Raw genomic sequence first — 13,143 nt, 5'->3', positions numbered from 1 at the left:
TCTACAGACAAAATCCATTTTGTATGTCAGTCACTATGACTCTGTACTTTGTTGGGTCAATGTCTCTGAGAAACTTGTTTACACCATATTTATCCCAAATAATAAAAGCCAAAGTCACTATTTGATTGTTCACATCTCATTAAGTAACCAATTACCTCAGAATTACAAAGTTCATCTTACTCATTTATTATCTTGGTGTCTCTAAAACATTTGAAATTGTAGATCACCAATCCTTTGTGAACACTATCTTCTCATTAGGCACAAAGATGTGACAAGATGCCCTTTCTTTTCCTATTTCTCCATGGCTCTTTCACTAGTTCCAATCTTCATTTGAACTGGTTTCTCAATCTTCAGACCTCTTTGCTCTCTTGCAAGTTCTGACCCTCACCACACTCAAGCAATATTTATTGAGCTGCTCTTAACTGGTCTGCTACCATTTCCCCCATATATGACTCAAGACTGACTGATATCCTGAAGTTTAGATCCACACCCATAATAGAACTTGTGGACATTTATGTGTTGATGGCTTCAACAAAGCAGAGTAAAACATGTATACTTTCAATTGCAAGCAACAGGAATCACAAATCAAAGTAAGCTAAACATAGTTGGAAAATACTGACTCAAGCTTAGATACAAAGTGGATTTTGGGATTCTGACTTCTTTCCCCTCTCTCTTTCAGCTCTGCCCTCTCCCATGGGTTGTGTTAATAGCCAGGCAGGTTTTTAGAAACCTCCTCATTATGAAGGCCACCTGGAAAAAGAAGTGAATGCAGATTGAAGCACCAAAGGAAACAGACGAGGCAGAATGATATTGGGGTGGGAGATTTATAGGGACTACAAATGAGGGGAGAAATCAGTTATTGTACAAAAATGAACAACAATGTAAGAAAACAAAAAAGAAAAGAAAACAGATGAGGCAGAAGTCTAAGCAATATGGAATGCTGGATTGGGTCTTCTGGTACAAGGTGTTGGATTGCATGCTTCTGTCTAGAGTTTGCCTCAGTGGACCTAAAGCCGCCTCTGAGAGACACACCTTGCTCATATTGAAACAGTTCCCTTTGCTCTTTTGTGTAGACCTAGACTAATTGCGTTCTCGGTTGGGTGGAAATGTACCTGTACTCACAGGTACAATAAATGATGTCTTCTGCCATCTTAAAAAAACATCCCTCAGGTGGGCTTTCTCATGATAACACAAGGGTCACAGAGGTTCCAATACTCAAGTGCACAGTTCAGATATACAAGAGAGCCTCTCTTCTACAGCCATTGGACAGTGAAGGTCTGATTGATAGATTGGGGGCAGCGCCTACCTCTTAGGGCCACCATGGCCAGGGAAATGAAGTGAGCTGCAGGTTTAGGCTCCGGCTGCAGATTCATTCTTGAATTAGCTACTCAGGCAAAAGGTTGTGATTTTCATCCTTAGCTTAAGCCAAGCAGATCCTTTCTCTTGGAGCAAGAACGGGGGTTAATTTCACCATGGCTGCTACACGGTAGAAGGATGGAATGGATGCTAGGCAGGCAACCAACATTAACTATATCTTGTCTATTTGGAACCCAGAAAAAAAAGAAAGAATTCTGTATAGTCAATTTTCCCAGACAGCTGAGTGGTCACTCCTATTATATATTCACATTTTAGAAAGATAGTTCAAAAGTGTATTCTTTATATCTCTGACTTTTAACAGAACTATACTGAACATAATTTACCACTTAATGATGATTTGAGGTCATCATGATGTAAATATATTATTGTACCAATTACAGCACAGTGACTGACCCCAGGAGTTACTGAGCTGTATGTGACTATAGCTCATTAAATAACTCCAGAGTGCCCTGCATTATAACAAATTGCAGCTACTTTTTATGACTTTTCTTCCTCTTCCCTTTCTTTAAATTGCTACTTCTAATGTATAGTGGAATTAGGAACCAGATAATGAAGCTTTTTAAATTGCATATAAATTAAACGTAAAAATGAAATTGCCTAGGAGGAAATATATCAAAACGCAAACTGTAGTTGTCTCTGGGTAGGGGCATTAACTTGTTTTTATTGATTTATTTTTGTTTTCTCCTTTTTCGTCTATAATGATTAAAAGTAACTTTCATGATCTCTCTTTCTTTCAAGCACACACACACACACAAACACACATCCCTGAATAAAGTAAATAGAATTTAGGTCGTGTCTTAGCACTCCACAAGTAGAAAAATGTCTAGGGTATTATTCATTCTTGCAGTCTATGACATCGCTTCTAGCAGATCCAAGGCCTTATTTTTGAGTTTTTGATGCCTGGTATGTTCTGAGTCAGAGGTGTACATGCCTGAGGAAAAGTCAACCTACCAGGGGGAAGGTCAGCTGACTACCAGCCACAAGGCCTTGACCTGCTAAGTTACCACCAGGCAGCAGCAGGCCCTCGGCCTTATGGATGGGGAAGTCCAGTGCTGCCAGTGCCCCAGGGTTGGACAAATCCTGAGCATGATGACTCAGCCCCAGGGAAATGCTTAAGTGACTTGTGTGCTTCTTACCCAGAATACTAATTTATTGACAGACCATGAAAAAGGATCTGCTACTTATAAAGAACTTTTCTTACAGCTTTTCTTAAACCATATGGGGAGCCAAATTATAATTAGAAGGTTGATTTGGTAAGTATAAAATTAGAACAAACTACGAAGTAGTGGAAGGTTAAAATAGCTGGGTACATCTCCTCATCAGCATGCTGGGTCCTATCTGCCAATTACAACAGACTGGCCAAGGCCGCAGGTCGCTGCAAGTGGTGTTTTTTGGACACTGCCAAACCCTGCCTCCATGACTCACCATTTTATTTACTTCATTACCGAACAACTCCCTTTATAATGAATTGTTCCTGCCTTAGGTAATTTAATACAATCATAAGCTATGGATAATGTTTACTGCTCTTAAGTTTATTTTATTTTATTTATTTATTTTTTACTTTCCTTTGTAAGTATAGCTCCAGGAGAGCAGTTTTCAAGTTCTAGGGCCACTCGTGGTTACTTCCCACTCAAAATACTATATTCAACATCTAAGAAAGCTGAAATCCAACTAGAAAAGTGTTCAGATAAGTACAAAACATACTCATTATCTTCCCCACAAAACCTAATTCCTCCACAAAGCTTAATTCTTTCCCCAAACTAACTTAGCTTTTTTTAAAAAAAAAAAAAAATCAATATTATGCTTATCTGTGACTCTTTTCTCCCTCTAACCCTTTATTCCTGGGGTGATCACATTTTGTTTATTCCTTCTTCCCAGCATCTCTCTCAGAATTCTTTTTCCACTCCCATGGCACCACTATTTTTTAATCTCAACTTGAATTATTGCAATAGTCCAATAACTCCTCTCCTTGCCTGCCGTCTCTTCCCTCATACTATCATTTGCATCTTACTCTAGAAATTTTCTCATATAAAGCATCTAAGAGCTCCTCATTAACAATGAAGGGCACATGCCTTGGACCAGTGCTAAAAACCCTCCCAAATTTGGCCTTTATGGTCTGTTTTCTTTTCATTCTCTGTGACCCATCGGCAGGGACTTTCTAGTTCAGATGCTGTGTATTCTCTACGGACAAATGAAAAGGTCAAATATAGTCAATGTTTATGTTGAATAGTGCAGACCAACTGGGAAACAGTCTTAAAAATCAACAACAGATACAATATGCAGATTTTAATTTTAACATCTCATTCGACTTTTTCATTTTCATCCCATGTGTTTAGTTCACATGCATTTATAACTATGGCTGGTAACTAGGTGATCAACAGGTATTCATGCTTTCCATCATGATTTTGAAGGAAATCCAAACCCACCCAATATAAGTTTTAATCCAAAAACAACATTGGGGGCAGGGGTGGTGGTGGTATACATCAGAGAGGTGTGAACATATCCCTCCTAACCATATAGTGCTTTAAACCAGTATTACCTCAATAAATGAAAAAAAGACACCACCACCAGACAGACATCATGTCATTCACATTGACTAGTGAACTACCATCACTCAGAAATATCCTGAAGCATAAATGTCTCTGACATTCAATGTGACAGAATCTACCTATTCCTCATGCAGGACATGACCTTGAGAAAGTGTCATCTATCATATTTGGTTACCTTTCAATAAGAACTTAACACAAACAATAAGAGGTTTGAACAATAAGAGGAATATATTGACTCATGCCACTCTAAGGTCCAGACATGGCTCATCCAAGCATTCAGATATGCTCATGACACATCTCCATATCTCAGCTCTGCATTTCTCCATGTTTCATTCCCCGGTGGAATCTTTCCACCCAGGAACAGAGATGGAGACCAGCAACTCCAGGTTTAGCAATCCCCACAGAAGGATGACATCATTTTGCCAATAATATAAATGAATACCCCAGGATAGGTTCTCATCGGCCTGACTCAAGTCATAGGCCCATTACTGAGCCAATCCCTGTGGCAGGAGGATGTGTGCAATATCTTGATTGCAATGTCATATTCTCCTGGCTCCCTTCTGAAGCCAGAGGATGAGGCCAGCCCCTCTCAAAGGACATGGACTGAGAACAGAGGAGATATTATTCTCCAAAGAAAAATCAAGGTGCTGTTATCAGATGAAAGGAGAGTAGATATCAAACATACTGGTGAAAACTAGGGGCAGATTCTTAATTCATATATATGCCTATCACCTTTTACTATAATATGCTCATTAATAAGTCATCAAAATTTAGGCTGAACTTTGGCAATATATATGTCAATATTTTTAATATACAGACCCTAAATCTAGCAATTCTATTTCTAGGAATAATAGTTATGCTCTTAAGTGCTTCACTATATGCCTGATACTGTCCTAAGCACACTACATATATTGTTACTGTATTTAGTGCAGAATGACTCTGAGATGACATGATATTATATCCCTTTTTGAACTTGAGAAATCGAGCTTGGAGAGGCTGAGTAATTTCAACAAGGTTGCACATCTCATAAAAGGCAAAGCCAGGATTCCACCTTCAAAGTTTTACCCAGGATCAGTTACTTCACCCTGAAGTCTCTTGGCAGATAGTCTCATGAGTTTACTCTAAGGAAAATTATGACGGGTCTCCCCAGTGGAGCAGCAGGTTGAGCGCAGTGCTATGAAGCTGCCCACAGCCTCTGCAACACAGGTTCGATTCCCAGCCAGCCAGGGAGATTCCCACATGGCGCAGCAGACCTCTCCTGTCTCACCCATGGCTCCCCTCAGCAGTGAATTTCAGTTGATCCACCTGTTCTGCTCCCCACTCTCTCTCTAGTGAATCCTCTCACCCTCCCGTTCCTCTGGCTTGTACCCCAGCTCTTGTATAAATAAATAAATCTTTAAAAAAAAAGAAAAATTATGACGGGAGAAAAGATGTAGATGCCAGGATGTAACATACAAGTATTTGTCCACATAACTCAAGTGTAAAACAGAGTATTGGTAAAGTATGGAAGTCCCTTCAATATCAGCAAGTGTGTACTAAGTTCCTACTTAATGAAACGATAAAAAATTATAATGGCTTTTTTGGTAAGGCTGTGAAATTAAAAGTTTGTTGAAATCAGCTGCCTAGGCAACAAAAACATTCACAGTCAAGGTTAATCAAACACCATGAGGCCTTGTGCATTTTGTCTTATCTATCAGCATTATCAGTTCATCGCTCAGGAAAAAAATGAATATTTAATCTGTATAACCCTCAAATTATAGATATCTTTGTATCTAGTATCTGTGTAATAGCAGATCAAAGATAACTATAGGCTAAATGATTTGACTTTGATGACACTCAACCCTGGAACATTGCACAGATGGGCAAGTGAGTGGCCCAGGAACCCACTATGGCCAAGACTGAGAAGTTTCCATTAGCTGTCAGAAGCCATTGCTCTACCCTAATCTCCAAATCAGGGCAAAGGTAGAGAAGGGTCAGTAGTAGGGACAGGACAGCAACAGGCTGCCAGGGCTGCACAGGAGGGGAACCCAAACTGTATATATCGTAATTTATTATTGTGACTTTTTGAAAAATATGGAAATTGATGTAAAAGGGTCAAGTTTTCTGGACCTCAAATCTTGTTTGTTTTTTTTTTAAACTTCTTGTAAAACATAGAAAGATCAATGAGTTTGTAATCGGTATCTTTTTTATCATGCCTCCATTTCTCATTATCCTCAGGAATGTGTCCCCAGCAAATATAGCCCTAAAACACTCCTGAAAAGTTCACGAAGGAGAATCTCATTTGCACAAGAGTAATGATTTAGTCCTGTGAACTTTTAATTTACATAATCCTCCTTCCTTTCCCCCCCTTTGTAAAGGTCTTTGATATTTTTTTCTCCAAATGATGTGGGTTGGGAGAGAGAATTAAGCAAGCATCAAAGTTCTGGCTCCTGTGTTCTCAGCTATTACATTAATCTTTAAGATTTTCTCTCCCGTTTATTAAAAATCAGTGACTCATCCAACTTTACACATAAATCCACATCAAAGTTAATTAGAATCTTGGTAGTCTAATGTTTGTCTCTTCCTTTATTAATTTCTGGAAGCCGAAGCAAGGCTCTGTGTATGATTGTGGAAGAATTAAAAAAAGGGAAGCCAGGAAGACATGACCTGCCAGTGACTAACGGACAGTGTTTGCAGGACAGGATTCAGAATTGTCCACTTGGTGTGAAGATGCACCAGACCCCTAAGCTGTGTGCTGATGGCCTGGTCAACCTCTTCTGGAACTGAGGTTAGCCCAGATCCCAGGCAGGGAAAGAGGGAGGGGGTAGGCAAGAATCAAATGATGGCGAAGAGAGCCCTGTTTACTGACTTCTTTTACTCTGCCTTCTATCATCAGAAAACACAGCCAATTACTCTTGTCAGCTGTTCTCTTATTCCTTCCCATAACCTTAAAAGGAAAACAACGCCATGTAGCTTTGCAAAACTTCTACTGGAAACATGAAAAAAAAAGTCCAGGAGCTAAGGTGGGCACCAGGTAGAAATTACCACCCAGCAAGACATTTTTACTTTGGCTTTCTTGGACTGTGCCTGGACAAAAATGTAAGGGAAGTACATGAGTAGGACAGGGGGTTCTATCTGATATACTTATTAGCGAGAAACTGACAGCAACAGCACTCAGGATTTTATTGCATATTGATTTTGCTTTAGGAGGTTTGTGTGGAAATCATATAAAACAAACTTAGAACTAATTTTCTTCCCAACGTGTTCTTTAAAAGTGTTGGGGAAGCTTCCAATGTATTTTCTTATTTTTAAAAATCAGTTGCCTTGTCAACATTCCGGAAAATACTATAAGAAGCCAAGAAACACTATTGCCCCACAACAGGCTTAAATCATCCACACATAAGATGGAGTTTTAGAATAGAATATAATAAATTTATTTCACATGAATACATTTGAAATCATGTCTTACAAAGTCACATAATTTTACATTATGTGTAAGGAGATAATTTGAACTTAAAATTTAAAAAAAATTAATAGTGAATCCACACTGGAGAGCCAATGCAGGCGCTCCTGCTCCCTGAGAAATGTTCCCTCACCCAAGAGGTCAGGAGTTACCCATCACCCAGAGGCCACCCCCCATCCCTGCTGCCTGTGCAGCAGTCCCCGAGTCCCATAGTGAACACCCTGCAACCCTCTGGATTTGTGGTTGAATCCTGCGGGTGGGTGAATAAGTCTCCCTGTCCTCTGACCCTTCGCTGCAGGAGTCTCAAGCCGTGTGCTGGTTCTAAAGTAGTGCCTGGTTCCCTGGCATCAGCATATTCCTGCATCCCTGCCAGCTCTCCTCCTGCCCCCCCCCCAACCCCTCACCACCCCCAGCCGGCAAGAGAGGACCAAGGGCACATTCTGGGAACAACAGATGCTACATCGTATATTCAAAGCTTCCTCCTGCCCTGATGACTAAGGTTTTGTTCCTGGTCAAGTTACACTTGCTCAGATGGCTCCTCACAGGATTTTTCTCACTCTCTTCCCACCACCTTCCTCAAAACACAAGCTGCTGTCAGTCTCAGCCTCCGCTGCTTCCGAGCCCCAGCCTTGGGCCAGCTTGAGTTCACTTCCCAAGAGGCTCTTCTGCTTCCAATCAACAACAACAATGACAACAAACAAAAAAAACCCAGGCAAATTGCAACTCTAGAAGTACTGATAATTCCAACAAGACTCCAGAAAAAGAAAAAACAGAATCCAAGAGCAGTTTCAGCAATGAGCAATGGACACGACATTGCTTTAGATCAACGTGAACTTCACGCAATTACCTGCCAGTGGCTAAAATGAGGGGTGCAGGGAGGTGGGGGATGGTGAGCACAGATGACTCAAAAGTGATGAGCAATTTATAGTAATCACATTGTTTTCTGAGAGATTGTTAAGAACCAGACTTACAATTTGGCAATTTATGTAGCCAAGTTCATGTCCTTGTAGCAGCTTTATCACATTGCTGTTACTGTCCAGACCCTTTGAAAAATGAGAGGGACTGGTTTGCAGCAGCCTTTGGCCCTTCCTTCTGCAGATGCTACATCTGAGCTTCATCTTTTCCATGTTCACCCCACCCTGCTCCTAAGCGCTATTATTGGTTTTGTAGGAAGCAAAACTAAACATTCATGTTGACTCACCCTCTGTGCAACACTGATCCAACACATTCAAATAAGAGGCTTGTTTCGATTCAATGTGTAATAAAAATCATGCAGAAGAGTCATGTTTTATGCAGAAGAGGAGCCTGAAGTTATCATATAATATAAAAATATGTATCAGCTAAATTTATTTAAAATTCCCCTAAATTAATTTAGAACGCAGTTTTGTTCCATACAGTAATATTCCATACAATTCCATACAGTAATGTATATCTTAAAAATGACTCCACATAACATAACAGGGATACGAAAAATATAATTTTCTAAATTATTAATGTACTTATTTTCTTACATCTTTGTTAATTTTTGCATAGCACCCTCAGGTGCCCATCCTGTGATTCTCCCACCACAGCATCCCTGACCCATCACCATGGTCCCTTGTGCTCTTCCCTCCCCTGTCTGAGCCCCCACCCCATGCCCTGCGGCATGCCTCAGGTCTGCAGTCAGCTTGTGAGTTTTGCTTTCTTTTCCTAACCCTTTGTTTCCTCTAGATTCCACATAAGTTAGTATTCTTCATTGAGTTCTGAATGAGAATGGTTTGCATTTAGAGTGCATGTTCTAGTTAAGAAACAAAAACAACAACAACATGTCTTTAAGGAATCCCACAGAGCTGCAATATGCTCGACTCTGAGAATTATACAAGAACTGAGACAACCCAGGGGGCACCAGTTGTGGATGTCATGCCAGCTGCACTGTTAAAATGAACATTTTTGTCTTTCTTTTACTTCTATCACTTATGAATGTTCGTGTCCTACAGCCGTGTGCACACACAAACACATTGCCACCACCGAAGGGCAGTAAACAAAATATTTCCCTTCAGAACTTCCACTTCCTTCCACTACTTGTTAAACTCCTTGGCATCTCCACCCCCCAACCCCACCTTTCATCTACTTCCTGGTGCCCCTGCAGGCACTTACATGGGAGCCAAAGTGCCTGGTGGGCCCTGAGCTCCTCCGAGTCCCACTGACCGGACTCTTGATGCTTGCAGACTCTTCTGGCCATGTTGGTTAATGCCAGCACCTTTGCAGTTGTCATTTTTCTGGCCCTGGTGCTGCTGACAGTGTCTCTATTACTGTTGCATTGCTAAGGCAGCTAAATCTTCCACAGTCTCTCCCCTAGAAGACAAGAAACAGGGAAACAGAGGACATTCTCAGCTACTATTCAGCTCACTCCTTCAAGGGTCCAAGGTCTGAATTCCTGAGTAATATGAAGTCTCAATGACTACTACAGAGGGTAGGAGTGGGCCTTGTCAGCAGTCTGGCCTATTTCATGTTGATTGATGATGGGGAAATTATTAACATAAAATAATAACCAAAAAAAACCCACACAGAGCTTAGAATATCCTAGGCACTATTTAAAGTGCTTGGCCTGCATTAACTCACTTAATGCAATTTTTTTGGCCATTTCAATATTAAGAACATATTTGTATCCATGTTAGCCTCCTACCCCTAGCGCCTAACTTTTCAACAGAAGGAAAATCCCTTTCTCTGCCATAATCAGAGTGACAGTTTTTAATTCAGGGTGAGGGCATATTCAAATTGTTTAAGGTTAAACTGGGAGAACATTTTTGCACACAACACTAATGATAAAGGACTGATCACAAAAATCTGCAAAGAGCTGATGAGACTCAACAACAACAAAGAAAATAATCCAGTCAAAAAATGGGCAGAAGAGCTAAAAAGAAACTTCTCTGAAGAAGAAATGAAAATGGACAACAGGCATATGAAAAAATGTTCAACATCACTTGTAATCAGGGAAATGCAAATCAAAACTACCATGAGATACCATCTCACACCAGTGAGAATGGCACATATTAAAAAAAACTAGCAACAAAAAATGTTGGTGAGGGTGTGGAGAAAAAGGAACTCTTCTGCACTGTTGGTGGGAGTGCAAACTGGTCCAACCGCTATGGAGAGCTGTGTGGAGATTTCTGCACCTACTAAACATAGAGCTTCCATATGATCCAGCAATTCCACTCCTAGGTATTTACCCCAAGGACACAGAAACATCAATTCCAAAGAGCACCCGCACCCCTATGTTTATAGCAGCACTATTTACAATAGCTAAGCTTTGGAAACAGCCCAAATGCCCAAAAATAGATGACTGGATCAAGAAGATGTGGTACATATATACCATGGAATATTACTCAGCATTCAAAAAAGATAAACACATGCAATTTGCAGCAACATGGATGGCGCTGGAAGGGATCCTGCTCAGCGAAATAAGCCAGAAAGAAACAGAAAAATACCGGATGGTCTCACTCATAGCAGGAATCTAGAAAACTTAAATAAGGGACTAGGAAAATGAATAACTATAAGAAAGTGAAAATTAAAATCAACAAAAAACTATGAACCAGAGACACTCTTTGGGGGGTAGAAGGCGGGAGGGGAGGGATTGGGGTCAAAATAAGGGGGTTGCAATTGTATGGGAATATAAAAATAAAATTTATTATAAAAAAATTGTTTAAGGTTAACTCCTGGTTTTACCCAAATTCTGGTAAGTTCTAGAATCCTAGATTAAAATATAAAGTTTCAGTTTCCTAGGGATAATGTGTAAATTCACATTTTTTAAAGCATTTTTATAATGACAATGAGTAGGCAACATTTATACATACATAAGGTGCATTATATGTTTATCTTATGTGTATGAGCAATATCTATGAGATAAATGCATATAAGCGTAAATTAAAAAATAGAATAGTGCCTTATATACCAGTTCCATAGTCAACTATTACCAACTTTCGAATAACCTTGTTTCATCTATACCCTTGCCCACAGGATTATTCTGAAACAAATCACAGACATCCTATTATCATCTATAAGTACTTCAATATTTATTCTAGTTATCAATTTAATGCTCAGCTGCAAATCTACCCTTCTTTGCTCTAGTGTGTGATACTGGAGTTGGTCCCTATAAATATTTCTTTTGCCAGTCCCCACGATGCTAAACACGGTCAGTAGAGGGCACCAGAGGGACACTTGGAAGAGGAAGGGGTATCTTTTCCAAGGCCCACTGTGACCAGCTGCTTCTTGCATTTGAGAGCCTCCAGCTCATGAGGCCCAACAGTGCTCTCCTTCAAGCAGGTCCCGGCAGCACCCAAGTTGGTGATAAGCAGTGATTTCTGCTGGCACCTCAGTCAGCCTCCCAATAAGTCTCCCAGGTACCCAGTCATTATGTTCCCATGGACTCAGCACCATCCCCCATTGGGGCCACCTCATTGAAACCCTCTGCCATCCAGCAGGCCACACAGTCAACTTCTCTAAGATCTGGGTCACATCACTAGGAAAGGTTGGTGAGGGCTACCTTAGACCTGTTCCTTCTTGGGGGTTCTGTCTCAGCCTGGGAAGGAGTAGTTACTCCTTGTATCTGCTCTTGGCTCTGTTCTGCAATGTTTGCTTTACCCCTTTGAAGTTCATCTCCTATGATTAATTAACAATTCTTTATATTCGACTTTCTTTAAAGTAGAGTGTAACTCAAAAATATAAGGATTCGGTCCTCCCCAGTGGCACAGCGTTTGAGCCTCTGCAGCGCCCATTTGATCCCTGGCTGCCAGCGAGGGTCCCACATGGTGCACAGACCTCTCCTGCTGCCTGCTGCTCCTCTCAGCAGTGTACTTCGTCAGTTTGCCTGTTCTGTTCCCCGCTCTGGCTCTGGTGAATTCTCTCACCTTCCCGCGCTTCTGACTGTACCCAGTGCTTGTATAAATAAATAAAATCTTTAAAAAAAAAAATAAAAAAATAAGGACTCTTTAACATGACCACAAAGTCATATCGCCTAAAAAAAAAAACAAGTCCATGTCATCAGTGTCTACTCACTGTGCTTATTTCCTCAAATGTCTAATAATTGCTTTTATACAGTTTCTTTTTCAATCAAAATTTAAATATAGTCTACAGATTGAATTTGATTGATGTTTCTCTTAAGTCTCTTCCACACCCACCTTCTCTTTCCTTTTCCTTATATAGAATTTGTGGAAGAATTGGGGTTGATGGGGCTCGCATTTCCCATGGTGATATGTATCTTGGTCCTTTCTACACTGCACCTCATAAACTAGTAGTTACATCTAGAGACCCTAGTGGACTCAGGCTACTTTTAGTACTTTTTAATCTTCTTAGCAGGATGTGCATAATGTCTGGTTGCCTATATTTTTGTGACTGATGAGGTGGGGAGTGGGCTCCTGAATTGTTAACTAGAGCTATTTAGAAGTTTCTCACCAATTCCTATAAAATGATTTTAGAAGATGGCACTTTTTATAAAGGAAATACATTGTGACTTATAGTGTTTTTCCATATTTCTATTTTAAATTTGTAATTATAATTATAATTCATAATTTTACTTACCATCTTTGATTTTACATTTGTGTATCTTCTCTTGCTTCTTAATGCTCTTCACAAAATGGTGTACTTTGTTTGCCCTGAAATACAAATATATAAAATAGATCCCGAAAAACAACATTAATATTTCTTCCTAACTCACTTTACCACAGGGTATATTAAACGTACAAATGTGTTTTTTAAATACTTGAAATAATTCTCTGTGGGGTAAGCCACCAACAGAAT

General features: G+C 40.1%; 1 protein-coding gene across 9 annotated transcripts in view; it reads right to left on the bottom strand.

The window, feature by feature from the left end:
- Window positions 1-13,143, bottom strand: part of NABP1 (nucleic acid binding protein 1) — a 132,098-nt gene that overhangs the window by 102,815 nt on the left and 16,140 nt on the right. For 7 of the 9 annotated variants that reach the window (XR_005127615.2, XR_008553616.1, XR_008553618.1 and 4 more), the window contains 3 exons: window positions 12,925-12,998; window positions 9,505-9,702; window positions 8,570-8,673 (listed from right to left, as the gene is read on the bottom strand). The gene's annotated coding sequence lies outside the window, so the exon portion shown is untranslated. Of the gene's footprint in view, window positions 1-1,427; window positions 1,540-8,569; window positions 8,674-9,504; window positions 9,703-12,924; window positions 12,999-13,143 lie in introns of those variants that run through there. The other 2 variants (XR_005127616.2, XR_008553619.1) reach the window with 2 other exon arrangements.

This window comes from Talpa occidentalis, unplaced genomic scaffold, assembly GCF_014898055.3.
Source record: "Talpa occidentalis isolate TD23 unplaced genomic scaffold, MPIMG_talOcc4v2.1 talOcc4.3, whole genome shotgun sequence".
Lineage (NCBI taxonomy): Eukaryota > Metazoa > Chordata > Mammalia > Eulipotyphla > Talpidae > Talpa > Talpa occidentalis.
Note: the sequence above shows the minus strand (reverse complement) of the source record. Positions and strands in the feature narration are given on the sequence as shown.